This window comes from Bos mutus, chromosome 20, assembly GCF_027580195.1.
Source record: "Bos mutus isolate GX-2022 chromosome 20, NWIPB_WYAK_1.1, whole genome shotgun sequence".
NCBI lineage: Eukaryota > Metazoa > Chordata > Mammalia > Artiodactyla > Bovidae > Bos > Bos mutus.
In genome coordinates this window covers 44,880,386-44,904,332 of record NC_091636.1, presented here as the reverse complement: position 1 = coordinate 44,904,332, position 23,947 = coordinate 44,880,386, and positions in this window count along the sequence as shown.

Sequence of the window (23,947 nt, the reverse complement as noted above, 5' to 3'; positions counted from 1 at the left end):
ATTGCCGACAAATGCCTTATGTCTGAGCCACCAGGTTTCTCTTTAGTTGCTAAATAGTGTCAGACTCTTGTGATCCCACAGACTGTAGACCCCCAGGCTTCTCTGTCTAGAGAAAATACATACAATAAAAAGAACAGAATTGCTGTGCATTAAATGACACCATAAAAAGATGACTACACATACATTTGATAAAACATTGTTGCATGATATACAAAGAATTTTACAAATCAAGTAGCAAAATACAGAAAGTGAAATTTTTTTTGAAAGTCTTAAAATGATAGTTTAGAGAAGGGTCTTTCAGAATGATCAATAGACACACAAAAAGGAACTCAACTTCATTAGTTTTTTGAGAAAGATAAGTTATCAATGTGGTAACTGCTCCATTAATAAAAGTAAGACAATAATATTAAGTGCTGGTGAGAATGAATGATAGCTATACCTCTGCTGCTGCTGCTAACTCGCTTCAGTCGTGTCTGACTCTCTGCGACCCAATAGACAGCAGCCAATCAGGCTCCACCTGATTCTCCAGGCAAGATTATCCCTGGGATTCTCCAGGCAAGAACACTGGAGTGTGTTGCCATTTCCTTCTCCAACGCATGAAAGTGAAAAGTGAAAGTGAAGTCAGTCAGTCGTGTCCAACTCTTAGCGACCCCATGGACTTCAGCCTACCAGGCTCCTCCATCCATGGGATTTTCTAGGCAAGAGTGCTGGAGAGCTATCCCTCTAATACTCTGCTATTCAGAGTATACATTTTTATAACCAGTGCATAAATCTTTATGTCAGTACTTACTATTAGTTGAACATACACAACATTGCAAATCAGAAATTAAACACATATATATGTGTGTATGTGTGTGTATATATATATATATATATATATACACACACACATATATACATATACATCAAGAGAAATAGTTTAAACCATGTCTTCATATATTCAGTACAACAAATGACAAAAATATTCACAGAATCTTTCTTATTACCCATAATTCAGAAACAACTCAAATGCCCACAAACAACAAAATGGTAAAAAATGATGGAGTGTTTATAAAACAGAATACTATATAGCAATGAAAAATTAGTAATGTCAACTAAACAGCATAGCTGATTCATAAAATAATATTTAGCTGTTGAAATTAGACATAAAATACCTATTTGTATCATTATGTATATACACAGAGACACAAAGACACATAGAGTTTACAAATAACTGAAAGCAAAATTAATCTATGGTGTCAGGAATGAAATGGTGGTTATTTTGAGGATAGGCTAAGAACTACAACAGTACTTGGGATATCTTGCTTCCAGAAATATCTATTTCTTAATGTGAAATTTTCAATATATCATATAATTACATACATACAAGATATGCAAACAGATTTGATAATTATATTGATACATGACTACATGCATAAAATTAGTATCTTTTGATGAAAGATACTTTTAAAGTAAATGTATATTGTAAAAATATTTTATAATACTCATAAGAGTAAAACGAGGCATCTACACAAACTCAGATTGGAAATGAAGACTTAAGGTACTTCAAATTTTAGAAAAGCCTTGCATAAAAATTAGATAGAATTATACTCAGCTCAGTACATGCTTAGTCGTGTCCAGCTCTTTATGACCCCATGGACTGTAGCTTCTTTGCCCATGGGATTTCCCAGGCAAGAATACTGGAGTGGGTTGCCATGTCCTCTTCCAGGGTTCATCTCAACCTAGAGATGTAACCCATGTCTCCTCTGTCTCCTGCATTGGTAGGCAGAATCTTTACCATTGAGTGACCAGGGAATCCCTGATTATAGGAGCCAGATTTATTTCAAAGTAAGCATTGGCATTCTAAATTTAAGAGCTGTCCAGAAACTAATTGAAATGTTACTTGGATTCATGACTTCAACAATCATCAAAGGTATTGAAATAGGATTTATTTTTTTATATTTAATTGTTATTTATCCTATCATTTATTTTGTTTTGTTTTACCTTAACAATTACTGAGAATTTGCTGGTGTAATATATTTTTTCTAGGAATATCCTATAGACTGGATTTTTTCATCAATAAAAATGTAGATTAAAAATATTTTGCTTTTCATTTTAACTCAATAATTGATATAGTCAAACTAAAGTGATACATCACAATAGTTAAATTCTTGTGATGTGAATTCAGATTTCCAGGGTTTGAAAATACTTTCCATAGTTTACCAACTCAGTGATGCGTGTACAGATATTTCAACCATTTTTCCTCAGTTTCCTCAGCTGTAAAATGTGGATAAAATGGTTTCTACTGCATAAAACTTTCCTGAATAGTAAACAAATTTTATAAGGTATATCTGGCTACTTTGAAATCTTCAGATATCTTTACAGTATAAGTGATATATTTAAAGATATTATTTTAATTCAGACAAGTATAACTGCAAATTTAGAGTTTTAAAACACAGCACGATGATTTTTTTCATATTTATAATGCTACACAGCCATATACATTTGCTCAGATATATTATATATAGAGAAAGTTAGTAGATACATACATGTGTGTATGAAAATTTTTTTAAATTAGTAAAGATGTTATTTATTTCAGAAGCTTGGTGATATTTTAATCATATTCCCCTTAAGTAAAATTATACTACACTTTTCTGACCAATTCAGGAATTTTGGATGTCCCACCATCTTCACTGAACTTTATTATTATGTGCCTCAAAGTTGTGTGATATTCGGTCAACAGATTTTCTCCTTTCACATCCAGAAGTTATTCAGTTACATTTCTCATTTCATGGGTCAGTTATTTTCTTTGTTCCCATTCATGAAGGATAAGCCCAACTCTTCTTATTGGATTAGAGGCAGGTAGTGTGAGTCTTAACTCTGTTATGGATCTCAGTTTGTCACAGATGAATTGCTTCTCTTTGATACAACTTGAGCAATCTATCTAGTATGTTGAAAAATCCCATCTCTGTAGAAGAAACCCAATTCAGACCAAAGAGATGCTTCGGTTATTTAAACTGAATGGATGGTGGTTATTGGTGGATGACAAATCCACAGTCCATTTAAAGTTGCTAGTCAATTGTCTGTTGAAAGATAAATAGGGCTGAAAAAATAGAGATTGTATAGTTGCACTCCGAGCAGTTTATCTTAGAATGAGTTAAATAACTAAAAGTGAATAATATAAGCCAGGAAACTTTATTAATCATCTTTTATAAGTGATGGAAGAGAAAAATAGAAATCTTACCATTTTCTTAATGAGCGAGAAAGAGAAAGGTTAGGTATACGGGTTTCAAAATGTTTGGGAAATGTTGATGTGGAGTCAACTGAGATGAGGAAAGAGGCATCTCACTGTTTTCTCTCCCAGTCTGTTTCTCTTTCCTTCTTTATCCCTTTCTCTCTGCTTTTAGGTAAATGTCCTATTTTATTTCCCTCATATAATGATATGAACAAATTGCAGAGTTAATTTTGATATGGATAGATTCAGAAATCATGTGTAATTTCTTGAGAATTATGTAAGAATTTATTTTTTAGTAAATAAGATATTAATTTAAAAATAACTGACTTTGTGGTTAAAGTTTCTTAAAGAGTAGTTTGTGATTTTCAACATTTTTGAATATGATGTAAATGAAAATTTGAAATATCAACAAACCAATTTACTTTAAGAAAATGAGAAATGAATTATTCTAACTGTATATTTCACTGCATTCCTAGAGATGTAAGCATGACTGTAAGGAATATGTTTAATTTTTACAAAGCAAGGAGATAAAATCTTCTGATGGGCAAATATATTTCAAAATTAGAAAAAATGTTGAAGTATAAAAATGCATAAATAATCACAATTGTAGTGAAAGCAATACTTTATAGAATTACATTAAATTTTGTATTTAGAAGTTTTCTTTTACTCCTATATCATATACAAAACAAAGCGGTAAGCCTTAAAGAAAGTAAATATTAAAGCAGACATTTGGTTCTTATTTATTATGTTTTATAATGTCTAATATATATTATTTTAACTTAGAAAAAAGAGTTGTTGCACAATGATCTGGTTTATATTATGCATACTAAGTTGCTTCAATCACGTCCAACTCGTGCGACCCCATAGATACAGCCCACCAGGCTCCTCTGTCCATGGGATTCCCCAGGCAAGAACACTGGAGTGGGTTGCCACTTTAATCTTCCTAATTTGAGGACCATGCATATGAACTAGATAAAGGAAAAGGAGAAGAGACAAAGGAAAAATAATGGCTTAAGTGGCACAGGAAAATAATGGCACAGGAAAAATAATGCTTAAGTGGAAAAAATAAATTTTATGTACATTTTATTCTTTCCTTCTCACTTGCCTTCTAACTACCTGCCAATTGTGTTCACAGGGCTTCTTGCTGATCTGGAAACAAATCCCTTACTACTGTATTTTTCTTTCTTGTTTCATTAGTTTTTCATGAGTTTTTATTCAGCATTTCCTCTACTTAATTTTATCTAAAAATTTTTATATTTCTCTGAGTTCTGAATTTGAAGACAGCTCAATATATTTCAAGCTTTCTTATTTTGTCAATATATAATGTAAGAGTGTGTATTTCCTCCTACTTATTTCCACTGTATACTGTTTTAATTTTTTTACATATCAATGTTGAATTCTCCTTTGATCCATGTATTATTCAGTAGACTGCCTTCAGATTTCCAAAAGCATATTTATTTATCCTTTTTCATCATTGATTTCAAGTTAGTTACTTATTTTATGTGCAATTTCCTTGGAATACTATTTCTATGACTTTTGTGCATCATAACATCACACAGTTTTGGAAGTCAAAAGTATCAAAACAGTATTACTGAATTAGTCTCAATTTGTTGGAGAGGCTGGATGCTTTGGGTAAGAATCCATTTCTTTTCCTTCTCCATCTTCTAGATGTTGCCTGAATTCTCTGACTCATTCAAACTTTTTTCCATCTTCAAGTTCAGCAGCCTTGCTAGACTCTTTAAATCTGCCTCAGACTCTTTGACCTCTGCTATTGTCATACCATGTCCTTCCCAAATGGTGACTCTCCTGACTCTGTTCCTTATTTTACTGAGTTCACCCAATAATCAAGAATAATCTCCACATTTCAAGATCTTTATTTTATCATATCTACAAAGCCTTTGTCACACTGGGTAATCTATTTACAAGCTGTGAAGTTGGAATGTGAAAATCTTTGGTGGCAATGGTATTTTACCACATGGACATCCTCTAACTATTGATGGCAGAATCCTATATACATCTTTAAATCAACCTTGCAGTAGGATTTCTGGGAATCAAGGAAATTGAGATTTATATATCTGACTGAACTACCCTTTCATTTGACCATCAAAAATTTGCATCTGAGAATAGTAGCAAATTATTTTAGTGGAGTATACTTATTGTGTATTTTTTTCTGCTTCAGTTAAGAGGGTAAACTCCAGTGAATCGAAATTTGTCACTCTTTGGTCACATTTTCTCAGGCTCACATAGAAGATACACGAAGGAGATCACAAAATATACCTTAACAAATTAAAAAAAATGGAAATTAATGTAAGTTTCCCTATCACAATGAAATTAAGCTACAAATGAATAACAGAAGGAAAATTGGAAAATTCCTAAATAATTGGATATTAAACAACACACTTCTAAGTAACATAAGCCAAATACACAATTTTGAGAAAGAGGCTAAATATATTTTGAGCTAAATAATGAAAACATCAAATTGTGGAATAGTCAAAAGAAATGTATTGACAAGACATTTCATCAAAAAGACATACAAGTGACAAAAATTTATATGAACCCATGTTCCACATCACATATGATTAGGGAAATGCAAATTAATGACATATTACTGTGTGTTCTAAGTCGTTTCACTTGTGTCTAACTGTGACCCTGTGGACTGTAGCCTGCCATGCCCGTCAGTCCATGGGCTTCTCCAGACAAGAATACTGGAGTGGGTTGCCATTTCCTTCTCCAGGGAATCTTCCAGCCCCGGGATGGAACCTACATCTCTTATGTCTGCTGCATTGGCAGGCGGGTTCTTTACCACTGTTGTCACCTGAGAAGCTATCACTACCACCCTACTTAAAATGGCCAAAAACCAGAACACCAACGACAAACAGTGGTGGTATAGTTCAACTTGTCTGGCCTCAAAGTTCAGTTGATGGGCTGATTTTTTAGGATGACCTTGCTTATATTTGTTTGTTGGTTTGATATGTGTTGGGGTGATGGAGCTAGTTTGGCTATGCACCCCTCCTAGCTGTCCAGGTTAGTCCAATAACAGAAAGAGTTGTTGTTTAGTCATTCAGCTGTGTCTGACTTTTGCAACCCCATGGGCTGTAGCCTACCAGGCTCTTCTGTCCATGGTATTTTCCAGCCAAGAATACTGGAATGTGTTGCTGTTTCCTTCTCCAGAGGATCTTCCTGACCCAGAGATCAAATCCACTTCTCCTGCACTGGCAGGTGGATTCTTTACCAAGAGTTACATGAGAATCCCTGAACAGAAAGAGAGAACTACTCAATGTGCAAATGCTTTTAAAGTCTCTGTATGTATCACATTTACTCTCAAGTCATTGGTCAAATCTGGTTTATCTGACAAAGTCATCACCGAAGAGTCAAATAAATACGCTCAAGTTACACATAGGAGGAGCTCTGAAGTCATATTGTAAAACACACATACAGATGTGAAGAACTGATCATTTTCTACTTTTACTATAATGGCAAGCTTTGCAGTTTTAATGGATATGTAATAGATGTATGTATATTACATCTATTTAATAGGTATGTAATAGAATCCTTGCTTTGTAATTTTAATGAATTTATTACAATTTCTTGTGTTTTTTCTTGCATAAGTAATAATGGCCTGTATAAAAAAAATAAAGCTTATATATTCTGTCTTTTGGTATGTATGATCTCATATTTTTTTTATTCTCTTAATCCATTTGTCTTAATAAGACAATGTTGAATAATAGCAAAGATGGCAGAAATGGATGACTTTATTAAGTAGACAAACAAATATATATCATATTTGAAATAATTAAGCTACTTTACTGGAAATATTTTCATTTCATTAGAATTGATTCATCTTGTAATCATATTTTCCATGCTCAAAAAGTAAAATCATTGAGTGAAAAGAAAATTTCTACAAGTCACAAAAGACATTCATATGGACAAATGCAATTATTTTATCTTTCATACTGTCTCATTTAAATGCTTATAACTTTATAAATAGTTTGCTTCTTATTTTTCTCAGTTGTTGCTAAATATCATCTCACCATGAAAGAAAACTGCATTCCGTCAATATTGTACTGTTTTATTTAATTACATTGGGCAATCCTTTAAGTTATGTTTTACTGTCTTAAAAACTAGTAAACATATTATGTTAAGAATGACCAATTAAAATAAAATATTTTTAATTTCCTTTGAAAAATATATATTTATTTCAAAATTTCTGCTCTTAGCTTAAAGAAATTTCATTATATTACTATTCTTTTTACAGCACAATTTGTCTTGTTAAAAATGCATAAGCTAATATATCATATGAAGAATTAATAATATCCATGAAGTAACATAATTGAAATAAATAGAATGGGATGCCAAAGTGAAAGATTAACAATGAAATTAATTGTTCAGTCCAATATCCATCTCATTAAAAATGCCACTTTGATGAAAAATATAAATATAAAATTTCACAAATGATATATTTGAGATTGATTTATTAGAAATTTTCAAATTATTATTTAAAGAATATACTGAAATATTTTATCAATGAAGCAACAACTGCAATACAATAAATTCAATTTCTTAAATATTATTGAAATGTTATGCCTATATTGTGCTTGGTTACATGATTTAAACTTGAAAAATCCAAAAACTATAAATCTTAGATACTTATAATATTAATCTTCACTGATTCACTGTCCACCTCAATCCACTCAAGACATGTATTATATTATTTAGGATCCTGGGGCAACAACGAAATAAGATCACAATAGCAGGGAGCTGCAGCAGTTTGAAACCTAAGACAATTTATTTTATTTAAAACTTTCCTGATGCTACTGGTGTCAGGTATTGTTCAGGTCATGACTCTTTAACATGCAAATATGAAAAGTGAAGAATTCAGGATGAGAAGATATCTAGCTGTTATATTCTTCCTATAGATTTGTTTCCATGGAATGCTCTAAGTAAGACTGAAGTCTTGAAACATACTAATTTATATTTTACTTAAATAACTTAGGAATTAAATAGACAAAGCCTATTAAGTCAAGGCCATCTTCCTTTTGAGTTGTTCAGTAGCTCAATCATGTCCAACTCTTTGAAACTCCATGGACTGAAGCATGCCAGGCCTCCCTGTTCTTAAACTATCTTCTGGAGTTTGCTCAAACTCATGCCCATTGAATCAGTGATGCTATCCAACCATCTCATCTTCTGTTGTCCCCTTATCCTCCTGCCCTCAGTCTTTCCCAGCATCAGGGTCTTTTGAAATGAGTCAGCTCTTCTCATTAGGTGGCCAAAGTATTGGAGCTTCAGCATCAGTCCTTCCAATGAATATTCAGGATTGATTTCCTTTAGGATTGACTAGTTTGGTCTCCTTGCAGTCCAAGGGACTCTCAAGAGTCTTCTCCAACACCACAGTTCAAAAGCATCAATTCTCATCTTTCTTTATGGTCCACTCTCATATCCATACATGACTACTGAAAAAACAATAGCTTTGACTATATGGACCTTTGTAAGCAAAGTAGTATATCTGCTTTTTAATAGGCTGTCTAGGTTTGTCATAGCTTTTCTTCTAAGGAGCAAGTGTCTTTTCATTTCAAGACTGCAGTCACTGTCTACAGTGATTTTGGAGACCAAGAAAATAAAATCTGCCTTTGCTTGATAATAAAAGAGCTAAGGCTCATCCATTCTCAGGCTCATAATTACTGATACACATAAACTTCAATCATATTGTAAAATTACGGTGTGTATCTTGGCAGAAGAGAAAGGAAGAAAGCTTCCCTAGTGCTGTAAGAATGGTGAAAAACAAACAAACTAACAACAACAACAAAAACAGAATCTCTGGGATTAAGAGTATGTCTTAGTTGTTCCTTTAGGCTAACTCAAACTATTATTATCTTTTGCTTTAATATTCTTGCCCAAGCCAATAAGAGATTGTGCTGGGATTGTTCATATTCATTAATTCATAAGTAGACTATGTATCTTAGAGGAGACAGACTGGAGAATTGTATTGATAATGAGGGGAATAAGGTAATACACAAAATACCCAGAGACTGAGTGTTTGTCATGATCCAGAGCTGAGCACAGAGCCAGGTTTTGCAACCACACTCAAGCTCAGAAGCATAACCTCAGAAAGAATGGCTTGCGGTTTATCCAGGGTAGTTCAATTCTGAATATTGAAATACAACCATTTCAAGGATTTTGCTGTTCAATCAAGGAATGATGGGACAGAGAACCTTTGTCTTTCATATTTTAAGAAAGGGACTCAGATCATTCCACGACTGACAAGAAAAGAGACTTTCCCTGTTGTCTCTAAGCTCAGAGTAGGGCTCCCACATTTCCATGTGGCCTTGAGATAGTTTGTTCCAATTCCCAGGTGCAATAATTTACTCTTGTAACTGTAACACATTGCCACAAACCTAGCATCTTAAAACAGCACAAATTTACTAAATTATAGTGCTGGAAGTCAGAAATACAAAATCAGTCTCACTGTCCAAAACAAACCTGTTAGCAGAATTAGTTCATTCTGGAGGGTTTGGGGAACAACCTGTTTCCTTAACCTTACCAACTTCCAGAAAAGTGTTAGTCGTTCAGTCACGTCTGACTGTGATCCCATAGACTGTAGGACTGTAACCCACCAGCTTCCTCTGTCCATGGAATTTTCTAGACAAGAACACTGGAGTGGGTTGTCATTCCCTTTTCCACGGAATCATCAAACCCAGGGATCAAACCAAGGTCTCCCTCTTTACAGGCAGATTGTTTACCATCTGAGTCACCAGGGAAGGCTTCGACTTTCAGAGGTTGCCCTGGTTTCACGGTTTGTGACTCCTTCGTACACGCTGAAAGACAGTAGCAGTGTAGCATCTTCCATTCTGTCTGTGTTTCTGTCATTACATTACCTTTTCTCTTTGTTTCTTAATCACCTTGACCCTGGGTAATCCCTCTTAGAAAGACTCTGGATTATCTGCGGTCCATTCAGCAAATTCAAAATAAGCTCCCTATCTCAAAATCCTTAATCTATTCACATCTGCAAAAATTCATGCCGTGTTAATTAATATATTTACAGGTACCAAAGTTGGGTCATTGACGTCTTTGGGGCCTTTAATAAGTCTATCACACCAAGGATATTGAACTTATTTCTATTTTCAATGGAAACTGTAAAAGGAATTTAATTTGTTACTTAAAAATGGACTTTCGTGGCACCTACTTGTCTATAAAGTAAATTCATCTTCACATTATTCACAGTTATAGGCCATTGTATAGTTCTGTTTATATTTAATAGTGTTACCAATTTTATTTTTTTTTTAAATTGGGATGACCCAGAGGGATGGTACGGGGAGGGAGGAAGGAGCAGGGTTCAGGATGGGGAACACACGTATACCTGTGGTGGATTCATGTTGATATATGGCAAAACCAATACAATATTGTAAAGTTAAAAATAAAATTAAATTAAAAAAGAAAGAAAGAAAGAAAACTAAATATATATATATTTATTTATTTATTTATTTATCTATCCATTCATTCATTTGGATGTTCCAGGTGTTGGTTGTGGCACATGGGATCTTCAACCTTCATTAGAGCATGTAGGATCTGTATTTGTCACATGAACTCTTCATTGCAGCATGCAAACAGTTACAGTGTGTAGGATCTAGTTCCCTGACCGGGGATTGAACCTGAGCCTCCTGCATTGGGAGTGCAGAGTCTTACCAGTGGACTACCAGGGAAGTCCCACCAATTTTAATTCTTAATAATTTGCTCTTGAACAACCTATATTTGATGCTAGTAGTATTTACTAGAGTTTGCAGTTTATTTCTGCTTGTATTTATATCATAATTTTTTTAATTTATTTATTGCATTTTCATTTTTAATACTTTCAGCAGTTATATTTATAATATGTTATAATTTTAATTATGCATAAAATACATACTTGCCATAAAATTTAAATGTTAACATAATCACTAAATCCCTTCTGTTATCAGTCAAAATGAGTTTGATATATTCAGTATAATTCTGTGCAGTTTTACTTAGTTGATGTTTCCCATGCACAATTTTGATAGCAATTACTTCATGTTAAAATATTGTCACTGTATGAGTTGTAACTCACCAAACTACCTCTGTTGAAGTCCTAACACTCTGTACCTCAGAATGTGACTGCATTTAGAAATGGACACTTGAAAAGGGTAATCAAGTTAAAATGGTATCTTTCAGGTGAGCCCTTATAAAAAGAAAATTTGGACCCAGCCACATATAGAGGAAAGACCACAAGAAGATAGAGCAAGAAAAGGACTATTTATAAGCTAAGGAGAGAAGTCTCAGTAGAAACCAACTCTGCTAAATACGTTGATCTGAGCTTCTAGCTTCTAGAAGTGTGAGATTTTTAAGCCACTGTAGTACTTTGCTATGACATTTCTAGCAAATGAATGCAAATATTAATTAAATTTTTCTGATTTTAACAATGTGTAATATACTATACCATTGGTACCTCACTGTTTATACCACTATGACTATTGATAATTGTATACATTTAGATAATCTAAATGACAAGGTACTCTAAACCAAGACTTTTATCTTTCATAAGGACTATGCTAAATTTTATGTCCTCCAGGCCTATAGGGATGAGGTAAAGATTACTGTTTCCCATTTTATTTGATGATTTTAAAAGCTGATAGTTTAATTCTTTTATTTCTTTTTTTTTTTTTTTTTTGGAGAAAGGGTAATGTTCACATTTATACCAAATGATTGGTATATAATCATGAATAGTAGTTCAAACAATAAATTAATAATCTAATAAGTAATTTATATAACCAAATTTTCTTATGTATCTATTAAAATTACCTTTATTTAAATTATTCTCTTATAAGATCTACCAGAATCCTGGAAACTCAAAGTTGTCAACAAAAAGCTTAAAACTTTCCTTGAACAACAATGATTTGAATAAATAACCAAGTATAAAGTATTGTATTTTATTTTAGATACTTGTCTTATGTTAATAGATGTCTAAAATATTAGTAACGCCCTTCAAATTTTAACACATTAGGAAAAAGAAAAATATAATTGCTTTTTTACTAGGCCATTCACATATTTTTATACAGTATGCATTTACAATATTGTTTTTACATTTATTGGTATGAAGATGTTCAGTTCAGTTCAGTCGCTCAGCTATGCCCAAATCTTTGTGACCCCATGGACTGCAGCACACCAGGCCTCCCTGTCCATCACCAACTCCCAGAGCTTGCTCAAACTCATGTCCATTAAGTCGCTGATGGCATCCATACATCTCATCCTCTGTTGTCCCCTTCTCCTGCCTTCAATCTTTCTCATTGTCAGGGTCTTTAACAATGAGTTAGCCACATCAGGTGGCCAAAGTATTGGAGTTTCAGCATCAGTCCTTCCAGTGAATATTCAGGACTGATTTCCTTTAGAATTGACTGGATTGATCTTGCAGTCCAACGGATTCTCAAGAGTCTTCTCCAACACCATACTTCAAAAGCATCAATTATTTGGCACTCAGCTTTCTTTATGGTTCAGATTTCGCATCCATATATGACGACTGGAAAAACCATAGCTTTGACTAGATGGACCTTTGTCAGTAACGTAATGTCTCTGCTTTTTAATATGCTGTCTAGGTTGGTCATAGCTTTTCATCCAAAGAGCAAGCATCTTTTAATTTCATGGCTGCAGTGACTTTGGAGCCCAAGAAAATAAAGTCTCTAACTATTTCCATTGTTAAACCATCTATTTGCCATGAAGTGATGGGACCAGATGCCATGATCTTAATTTTTTTAATGTTGAGTTTTAAACCAGCTTTTTCAGTCTCCTCTTTCACCATCATCAAGAGGCTCTTCAGTTCCTCTTCACTTTCTGTCATAAGGGTGGTATCATCTGCATGTCTGAGGTTATTGATATTTTTCCTGGCAATCTTGATTCCAGCCTATCCTTGATTCCAGCCTGTGTTTCATCCAGCCTGGCATGATGTACTCTGCATATACATCATACCATTGTGCCATGACATGAAATTAAAAGATGCTTACTCTTTGGAAGGAAAGTTATGACCAACCTAGATAGCATATTCAAAAGCAGAGATGCTACTTTGCCAACAAAGGTCCGTCTAGTCAAGGCTATGGTTTTTCCAGTGGGCATGTATGGGTGTGAGAGTTGGACTATGAAGAAAGCTGAGCAACGAAGAATTGACACTTTTGAACTGTGGTGTTGGAGAAGACTCTTGAGAGTCCCTTGTAGAAGAATTGATGCTTTTGAACTGTGGTGTTGAAGACTCTTGAGAGGAGAGCAAGGAGATCCAACCAGTCCATTCTAACGGAGTTCAGTCTTGGGTGTTCTTTGGAAGGACTGATGCTAAAGCTGAAACTCCAATACTTTGGCCACCTCATGCAAAGAGTTGACTCATTGGAAAAGACTCTGATGCTGGAAGGGATTGGGGGCAGGAGGAAAAGAGGACAACAGAGGATGAGATGGCTGGATGGCATCACTGACTCAATGGACATGAGTTTGAGTAAACTCCAGGAGTTGGTGATGGACAGGGAGGCCTGGCATGCTGCAATTCATGGGGTCGCAAAGAGTCAGACACGACTGGGTGACTGAACTGAACTGACTCTGCATATAAGTTAAATAAGCAGGGTGACAATATACAGCCTTGATGTAGTCCTATCCTGATTTGGAACCAGTCCTTGTTCCATGTCCAGTTCTAACTCTTGATTCTTGACCTGCATACAGATTTCTTAGGAGGCAGTTAAGGAGGTCTGTTATTCCCATCTCTTTAAGAATTTTCCATAGTTTGTTATGATCCACACAGTCAAAGTTTTGGTGTAGTCAATAAAGCAGAAATAAATGTTTTTCTGGAACTCTCTTTCTTTTTTGATAATCCAACAGATGTTGGCAATTTGATCTCTGTTTCCTCTACCTTTTCTAAATCCAGCTTGAACATATGGAAGTTAACAGTTTACATACTGCTGAAGCCTGGCTTGGAGAATTTTTTTTTAATTTTATTTTATTTTTAAAATTTACATAATTGTATTAGTTCTGCCAAATATAATTTTGAGCATTACTTTACTAGCCTGTGAGATGAGTGCAATTGTGTGGTAGTTTGAACATTCTTAGTCACTGCCTTTCTTTGGGACTGGAATGAAAACAGAACTTTTACAGGCCTGTGGCCACTGCTGCATTTTCCAAATTTCCTAGGATATTGAGTGCAGTGCCTTCACAGCATCATCTTTTAGGATTTGAAATAGCTCAACTGGAGTTCCATCACCTCCGCTTATTTTGTTTGTAATGATGCTTCCTAAGGCCCACTTGACTTTACATTCTAGGTTGTCTGGCTCTAGGCAAATGATCACACCATCGTAGATATCTGTGTCATGAAAATCTTTTCTTTATAATTCTGTTGTGTATTCTTGCCACCATTTCTTAATATCATCTGCTTCTGTTAGGTCCATGCATCATAGGTCACATGATATACTCTGCATATAAGTTAAATAAGCAGGGTGATAATATACAGCCTTGACGTACTCCTTTCCTGATTTGGAACCAGTCTCTTGTTCCATGTCTGGTTCTAACTTTTGCTTCCTGACTTGTATACAGATATCTCAAGAGGCACTTAAGGTGGTCTGGCATTCCCATCTCTTTAAAAATTTCCCACAATTTGTTGTGATCCACACAGTCAAAAGTTTAGCATAATCAATGAAGCAGAAGTAGAAGTTACCATATTTCAATGAAAAAAATAATCCAACTTTACCCATGCACCTCTTATTTTTGCATTCAAAGTTGCACATTATTTTTTCCTTTCCTTGATGACATTCCTTAATAGCATTTCTCTATTACTCATCTTTTCAACGTAACAGGTTTTAATTGATAACAGTTGTTTGCTTCTTCTTTCATTTTACATTTTATTTTTTACTTACCTGGATTTATTTTGTTTTTCATAATTTATTTTTAAGTTAAATATCTTATTTCACATGCTTGATTTTTCATGTTTTACTGTAAATATGATTTACTGTATGTTGTCATGAGTTCTGTTAAATCTCATATTATTGATATGTCATTCACTTGTAGATGTTCTTTTGTTCTTTTGCTGCATGGAAATTACATAAATAATTTTTCAACACATCAAATTTTATATTCTGTGCAATTTTTTCATGAATGAATAACAGTTAAAGAACATTATAGGAGACCATATTTATAATACGAACCCTTTAACATGGCTCAGAATGGTCACAGCTCTTTCAGCTTCATTCTCTCCCACAGTTCCCCTAGGATTTAGCTTTGATTTCTATTGTTTGAATTTGCCAGCACCCACCTCAGGGCCACCAAACCTCCTGGTCCATCTAGATGCACTTCCTGTGCTATATTAACCTATTTGTTGTGCATTCTTTACATGCCAAGTATAATGAAATTTGCCAAAAAAGGTTCATAAAGCCAAAGCTATGATTTTTCCAGTAGTGGTGCTGGAGAAGACTCTTGAGAGTCCCTTAAACTGTAAGGAGATCAAGCCTATCAGTTCTAAGTGAAATAAACCCTGACTATTCACTGGAAGGACTGTTGCTGAAGCTCCAATACTTTGTCCACCTGATGCAAAGAGCCGACTCATTGGAAAAGTCCATGATTCTGGGAAAGATTGAAGGCAAACGGATAAGAGGGCACCAGAGGATAAAATGGTTAGATTGCATTACCAGTTGAATGGTCATGAATCTGAGCACTCTCCAAGAGATAGTGAAGGACAGGGGAGCCTTATAAGCTTCAGTCTATGGGGTCAAAAAGAGTAGGACTCAACTTCATGACTGAACAACAACTACAAAATGAACTTTATCAGGGACTGACATTTTAAAGATACTGTTTACTTCTTAAAACTTAAAAAAATTAGTAGTTAAATATGTGATTCATTCATAGACGCAAAATATATTTAATGACTGATTTTGCAATGTTTGATATAATTGTTGCCTTCAATAGGCAAAAGTGTAAACATTTTTCAAAGTAGATTATGACCAAAAGAAGGGTTTACACTTGTGATTAATAAGGTAAATATTTAAATCTTGAGCACAGCTGGTCAATGTCAGGAAAAACTCATGTATGTATCATATTACAGTTTACCTCATATACTGACTGAAACTCACTATTTAGTTAATTTTTAATCTATTGTCAAAAGTACTTTATTTATAAAATAAAATCAATTTTTTTTTCCAACTTGATCATTTTACATATGGGAAAAAAGGATTTCCTCATATCAGATTAATTTTTCAATGGTAGTTAATATAAATCAAATGATAATAATTAAATCAGATTATATAAAAGCATCAACATATTCAATAATATACTGATTATAAATGTTTATTCCAAAATTTAAAGGTTATGCATACATTTTTTAAATAACTGATATTTCTGTGATATAACTTCTAACAGGTATGAAAAATTAGAGTTAAAACTATTAATTGCTAACTTTACAATATATATTTCCACTCAAAGGTGTTGAGGAAATAAACTATTGTGATATATGTACAGCAGGCATAAAGAATTGTGTTTAGCTAATATTCCTAAGAGTTAAGAATTATATGCATTATTATCTATTACTGTATTTCATAATAATAAAATATATATTATTTTGTATAAGTAGATTAGAGGAGATTTCTGGATAACTTAATATTAAAGGTGTCACTGTTGTTGCAATTATTCTGTATTACTTTAATGTCTTTCTATTTATATGCTCATAAATCCCATAAAGCAAGTATTGATACATGTTCCCCATAAAGCAAAGGGATACGGTTCATAGGACCGCTGAGCTCCTTTACAACCTCGTGACATCTTAGACCCTGGTTGTTACCCTTTTGATTGGAATAGCCATGGTTCATAGGATTTATGGCTCCACTTTATTAGTGTTGTGTCTTAGGAATTATCCTATGGATATGTTACTTTCTATTAATATTATAATGCTTACACACCATATCAGTTTATTTTCATGGGGCTTAAAATGTCCATAGCTAATGACACAAAAATTTCTTTATTGTGGTTTTAATATTTTATTCCCTGGAAGTTATAGATTGAATGACAGTTAATTCCTATAAAATGTTTAATTCTATTAGTTTTTTTTTTCTTATTGTAGTGGTCTGTACCACTAAACATCTTCATTTCTTCTATAATATTGTGCATGTGTGTTTAATTAAAAAGAAAAGTGGTACAGGGTACATTTAAGTCACCATATGTGTTTTATTTCAGAAAAAATGAAATGGTAAGTGTAAACATACTGTTGACATTTTATCTCACAATATTTTATTTCATTTTGTTTTTGTAGATATAACACACATATTAAAATAAAAATATTAACAAAATGTTATTCATACTCTCAGAAATTTCTAAAACATTACTTTGGTACTTTTCTGGAGCACCATTTCTGCCAAAAGTGTTAAAAATGATGTTCACAGTCTTATGGACTCTGTGGGAGAGGGAGAGGGTGGGAAGATTTGGGAGAATGGCATTGAAACATGTAAAATATCATGTATGAAACGAGATGCCAGTCCAGGTTCAATGCACGATACTGGATGCTTGGGGCTAGTGCCCTGGGACGACCCAGAGGGATGGTATGGGGAGGGAGGAGGGAGGAGGGTTCAGGATGGGGAGCACATGTATACCTGTGATGGATTCATTTTGATATTTGGCAAAACTAATACAATTATGTAAAGTTTAAAAATAAAATAAAATTAAAAAAAATTATGTTCATGTTTTTGTGATTAACTAAGCATTTAAAATTTTCATTTAGTTCAGTTCAGTTCAGTTCATTCACCCCGTCATGTCCGACTCTTTGTGACCCCATGAACCACAGCCAGGCCTCCCTGTCCATTACCAACTCCCGGAGTTTACCCAAACCCATGTCCAGTGTGTCAGTGATGCCATCCAGCCATCTCATCCTCTGTCGTCCCCTTCTCCTCCTGCCCCCAATCCCTCCCAGCATCAGGGTCTTTTCAAATGAGTCAGCTCTTTGCATCAGGTGGCCAAAGTATTGGAGTTTCAGTTTCAACATCAGTCCTTCCAATGAACACCCAGGACTGATCTCCTTTAAGATGGACTGGTTGCATTTAGTGCGATACTTATTTTAATGCTGTTTCCTACATTTGAATCTTTAATTTTTGTTTCCCTTTTAAAAGTAATTTTGTTATGCTTTTCTTAGTTTTGTTTTGCTGTTTTATACTTGAAAAAATGTTTAGTTTCTAAATTATATTATTTCTATTTTGCTCATATGAATGTTTGAAGCTGGTGATTTTGCCATATACTGCAATTCACAATGCATGGTGATTATCTCATTTTATCTTAGACATTTTGTACTTTCGTTTCAAGGTAAACGATCTTCAGCAAAACACAGTTATCACAGGAAATAAATTATAATTTTAACAAATGAAAGCTCTAATTTGTATTCTCAGTGAAATTTTAGTATACTGTATCCAAAAATAAGGGCCTGTATTTTGAAAAACATGTCGAGGGGATTTTCCTGTGTTCTTGGTTAGATATTGTCAAACTACAACAAAGTGCTATTTTTTTTTCTTACTGTATTCCCAAAGTTTCCTTTTTTGACTAGATTAAATATAGCAGACGTTTTGAAGTAATATGATAAAGTTTAAGATCAAGAATGAGGATAGTGCTTAAGACCAAAAAATAATTTAAAGCAATATTAAATGGCAAGGCAAGACTTAAAAAGCTTTTATTTTTATATCAGTGAGGGAATTTAAATTTTTATGCAAGAGAATATTTAGCTCAAATTCAATAAAAAATGACAAATTATGGTTATTGGCTTAAATGCAAATGATTAAGGTTGGAATGCAAGTGATGCATAATCAAGACTAAAATAACATTTCTATGGTTCTCTTGGGCTTTCATCACTCATTGTACTAGTTTAGCCTTCTGAGTTACTGAAGCAATTTCATGTACCATATTTATACACCAAACTTTCAAGAGGAAGATCATTTGTGTCCCCAGACTTATCAGATAATGTTCTGATATCCACACTGATCTTTACTCTTGTATCAACATTTGCATACTGAACGGTACATCTCATCCCATTGATTGATTTAGAAGAGTTCATGCAGAACCATTCACCATGAAAAGACTGATATGATTAGTTTAGTTCAATGGGCTTCAATCACACTTATATATTAGAATCACATCTGAACAAAATATATTGAAGCTAGGAATGATCTCATAGATCTACTCAATCTCCAAACCTGAATATTATGGAAAAAAAAAAAAAAAAAAAAAACTTTCAAAACACTCTGTTGTATAGCCTGGACTTATGGCCTTAGATTTAGATTTAGTCCTGTAGAGAGAACACATAACTGTGGATCAGATTTAATCCCATCCCAACGAAGTCTAAAGTTTGGCTAGATACAAAGTAGAGCTTTCTCTACTTTTCTCAATAGTAGGAGAGAAAAATCAACTTGTAAATACTTTAGTTCATATGGAACAACATAATTTATCATTTGATCACTATTTCTTCTCTATTTGACTTCCTTGTTTGCTTCCCTGATGGCTCAGATGGTAAAGAATCTGCCTGCAATGCAGGAGACCTGAGTTTGATCCCTGGATTGGAAGATCCCCTGAAGAAGGGCATGGCAACCCACTCCAGTATTGTCTGGAGAATCACCATGGACAGAGGAGCCTGGTGGGCTCCAGTTAATGGGGTCACAAAGAATCAGACATGATTGAGCAACTAAGCACAAGCACATTCCTTCTTTAGTCATGTACAGTATGTGGTTAACTTACTTCTGGAATCTTTGCAAAGCCAACTCAAGATGCAATATTTAGATATTTTCCATATTTATATTAAGCTAAAGTTTCGCAAAGACTGGTTGATTTATTTTAATGTATATTTGAAAAATAAAATGAAAACAAACTAAACAATATAGTTTACAATCATTATGCTCTACCACTAAGTTTATATTTTGACAGTAATAAATTATGGTATCAATACATCTTTGGGATACAAATCCAAAGGAAATTTATATTCATTTCAAATTGCATGTTCCTGAATTATTAAAGTGTTCACTTGTTCTCTTAATAGTCACATTTTAAAGATTTTCTTAATTTAAAAATATCAGTAAAAGAGAACTTATGCATTGTGCTTTTAGCTTGGGAAAAAATGCTATATCAGTATAAAGAGTTTGATAAGCACACAGAATTTTCTATCACATCAAAAAGTATGTTTTGCTCTGTGTGCTATTTTCTTATGGGCTTTTGCTGGTGATACTGTTGTAAAATTCTCCATGATCTAAAAATGGCCTTGAAGTTCTTTTGCTTCAGTTGCAAATCTATTAATAGAATGGGCAGAGAATTGTGATGGTTCATTGCTTTCAGCTGATGGAGGGGAATGAAAAGACCTCTTACTTTCAAAGTGGCATTGAAGCAAAAGTGCCTCAGACATCCAGACATGGAGTAAAGTAAAAATAGGATTTACTCTTTTTTCTCAAGGCCTGAGAAGGATGCACATCTTTCTAAAAATTGCAAATATTTCATAAATTTTAAGTTTTGAAACAATTTTAGCTGATTTAAATAAAGTAAGAGTGTTAGGACTGTGTAATTAGTATTTAAATACAACCAGGAGCTACAATTTGTGTATAAACCTAAGGCTGCTACTTTGTGGCCCAATAAAGTTCACTACAGGATAAATTCCAAATTATATAGGCTTCAAGTTTTCCTACCAACTCTCTATTATATAATAGCTTTGAAAAGCATTTATTTAGATTTAAAATGTCCAGCATCTATTTTTACTTAAATAAGTATAATTTTATAAGTAACAAATCACACATTATGGAGGATTTGAATATAAAAATAATTTGAATAGCTACATATCAAAACATGCCAAATTGTAAAGTCTGTCTCCAAAAGGGAGTTTTAGACCAACTTTGATGTGAAAATGTAATAAATAGAGAAATTAATTTATTCTTTATATACAACACTACATATGTACTTAATCTATTTTAGATTTATGGAAATTTTTGTGTCTTTTTATTTTTAAGTTTTTGACCATCATATATTAGGTTGAGAACAGAAAACAGTATCTGCTTGCAAAATAGTAACCTAAGAAATGTAAGTTAACATAAAAAGAAAACAATTAGTAACTGTGAAAATAGAGAAAGTCACACTGGAAATAAGAAATAGTGCTAAAATGACTTGAATCATGTTCCCACCATAGTGAGATAGGTTATTTTTCAAAATGAAGATAAACACACAAACACATGGGCATTCATGTGCAGATTATACTTGATTTTGTATATTAAATATATAAAAGTTATTAAATATATTAAAAGTTACAAAATGTAGAGACTTCATAAGATACCAAATAATTCTTTTTGGTGTGTAATCTCTATAGCATTTTGTGGAAGCACAATGACTGATAGACAGAGGACTACTTCCCTGTTGGCTTAGACAGTAAAGCATCTGCCTACAATGCAGGAGGCCCAGGTTCAATCCCTGGGTCGGGAAGATATCCTGGAGAAGGAAATGGCAACCCACTCCAGTATTCTTGCCTGGAAAATCCCATAGACAGAGGAGCCTGGTAGGCTACAGTCCATGGAGTCTCAAAGAGTCGGACACAAATGAGCGACTTCACTTTCACATTCTAAAGTGGACTCACGCCAATCACAGATCTCACCTGACTGTGAAATACACTAGTGTATTGCTTTCCTACTGCTGTTGCAACAAATTACCACAAACAAAGGGTCTTGAGACAGAGAAAATGGGCTGTCTTACAGTCTAGTTGTCAGAAGTCTGAAATAGGTTTACCAGGGATAAAACCAAGGTGTCAGCAGAGCCATGTTTTTTCTGGAAGTTCTGCAGGAGACTCTGTTCTGTGCCTTGCCCAGCTCTATCAGCTGCCTCCATTCCTCAGGTTGTGTCTGCATCTTTGTGACTGCTGCCTCCATCAGGACATTTTTCTTACTACTGATCCTCTTATTTTCCTCTTATGACAACTCTTATGATTACAGTATGGTGTTTCCTTGAAAAAGCTGAAAATAGAACTACCATGTGACCCACTACTGGGCATATACCCTGAGAAAACCATAACTCAAACAAGCACAGACACCTCAATGTTCATTACAGCACCATTTATTATATAATAGACAGAACATGGAAACAACCTACAGGTCCATCAACAGAGGAATGGATAAAGAAGATGTGGTAGGCATATACAATGGAATATTACTCAGCCATAAAAGGAATGGAATTCATAGAGACATGGGTGGAACTAGAGACTGTCATATGGAGTGAAGTAAGTCAGAAAGAGAAAAACAAATACTGTATATTACCTCATATACATAGAGTCTGAAAAAAAAATGGTATAGATGATTTTATTTAAAAAGCAGTAATAGAAACACAGATGTAGAGAAAAAACATATGAATATCAAGGTGGGAAGGAGGAGTGGGATGAATCGGGAGATTGATATTAACATATATATTAATACACTGTTGATAATATGTATAAAATAGCTAACTAATGAGAGCATACTGTATAGTACAAGGAACTCTACTCAATGTTCTCTGGTGATGTAAATGGGAAGAAAATTATAAAGAGGGGATATATGTATACCTATAGCTGATTCACTTTACAGTATGGTAGAAACTACCACAACATTGTAAGGCAACCATACTCCAATAATTTTTAAAAGAATTTTTGTAACTGCCTTGAACAAACCCGGATATTCCAGAATAATGTTGAGAGAGATGGATAGCAACAGGAACTCTCGTTTACTTCTGTGGAAGTGCAAGATGGTATTGCCACTTTGGCAGACAAGTTGGCAGTTTCTTACAAAACTAAACACATTCTTACCATATAATCTGGCCATCACACTTCTTGATATTAATATTTACTCCAATGAGTTGAAAACTTGTGTCCATACAAAAACTTGTATGATGATAGTGGCTTTATCCTTAATTGCCAAAACTTGGACCCAAATATGTGTCTTCAGTAGGTGAATGGATAGATTAACTGTGGTACATCTAGAGTATGAAATACTATTTGACACTAAAAAGAAATGTACTATCATGAAATTAAAAGGGAACAAAATTGGGCCATTTGTAGAGATTCAGATTGACCTAGAGACTATTACACAGAGTGAAGTAAGTCCGAAAGAGAAAAACAAATATCATATATTGATGCATATAGGTGGAATCTAGAGAAGTGGTACGACTGAACCTACTTGCAAAGCAGAATAGAAACACAGATGTAGAAAACAAATGTATGGACACCAAGGAGGGGGAGGGAGGGTGGGATGAACTGAGACACTGAGATTGACATATACACACTGGTATGTATGAAATAGGTCTAGTGAGACCCTCCTGTATAGCACAAGGAACTCTGCACGCTTTGGTGACCTAGATAGAAGGGGAATACATGGTGATTCACTTCATTATACAGCAGAAACTAGCACAACACTGTGAAGCAACTATACCCCAATAAATTAAAAAAATAATAAAAAGTAAAAGACATGGGGAAAACCTGAATGCATAATTCTAACTCAGAGAAGTCAGTCTGGAAAGAATACTTTATGTATTATTTCAACTACATGACATTCTGGGAAAGGCAAAACTGTGGAGACAGTGAAAGTTTAATGCTTGCCAGGAACTGCCCTAAGTAGCCATTGTTGTGTTGTTGTTGTGTAGGCATTCAGTCGTGTCTGACTCTGTGCGACACCATGGACTGAAGCCCACAGGGTTCTTCTGTCCATGGAATTCTCCAAGCAAGAATACTGAAGTGGGTTGCCATTCCCT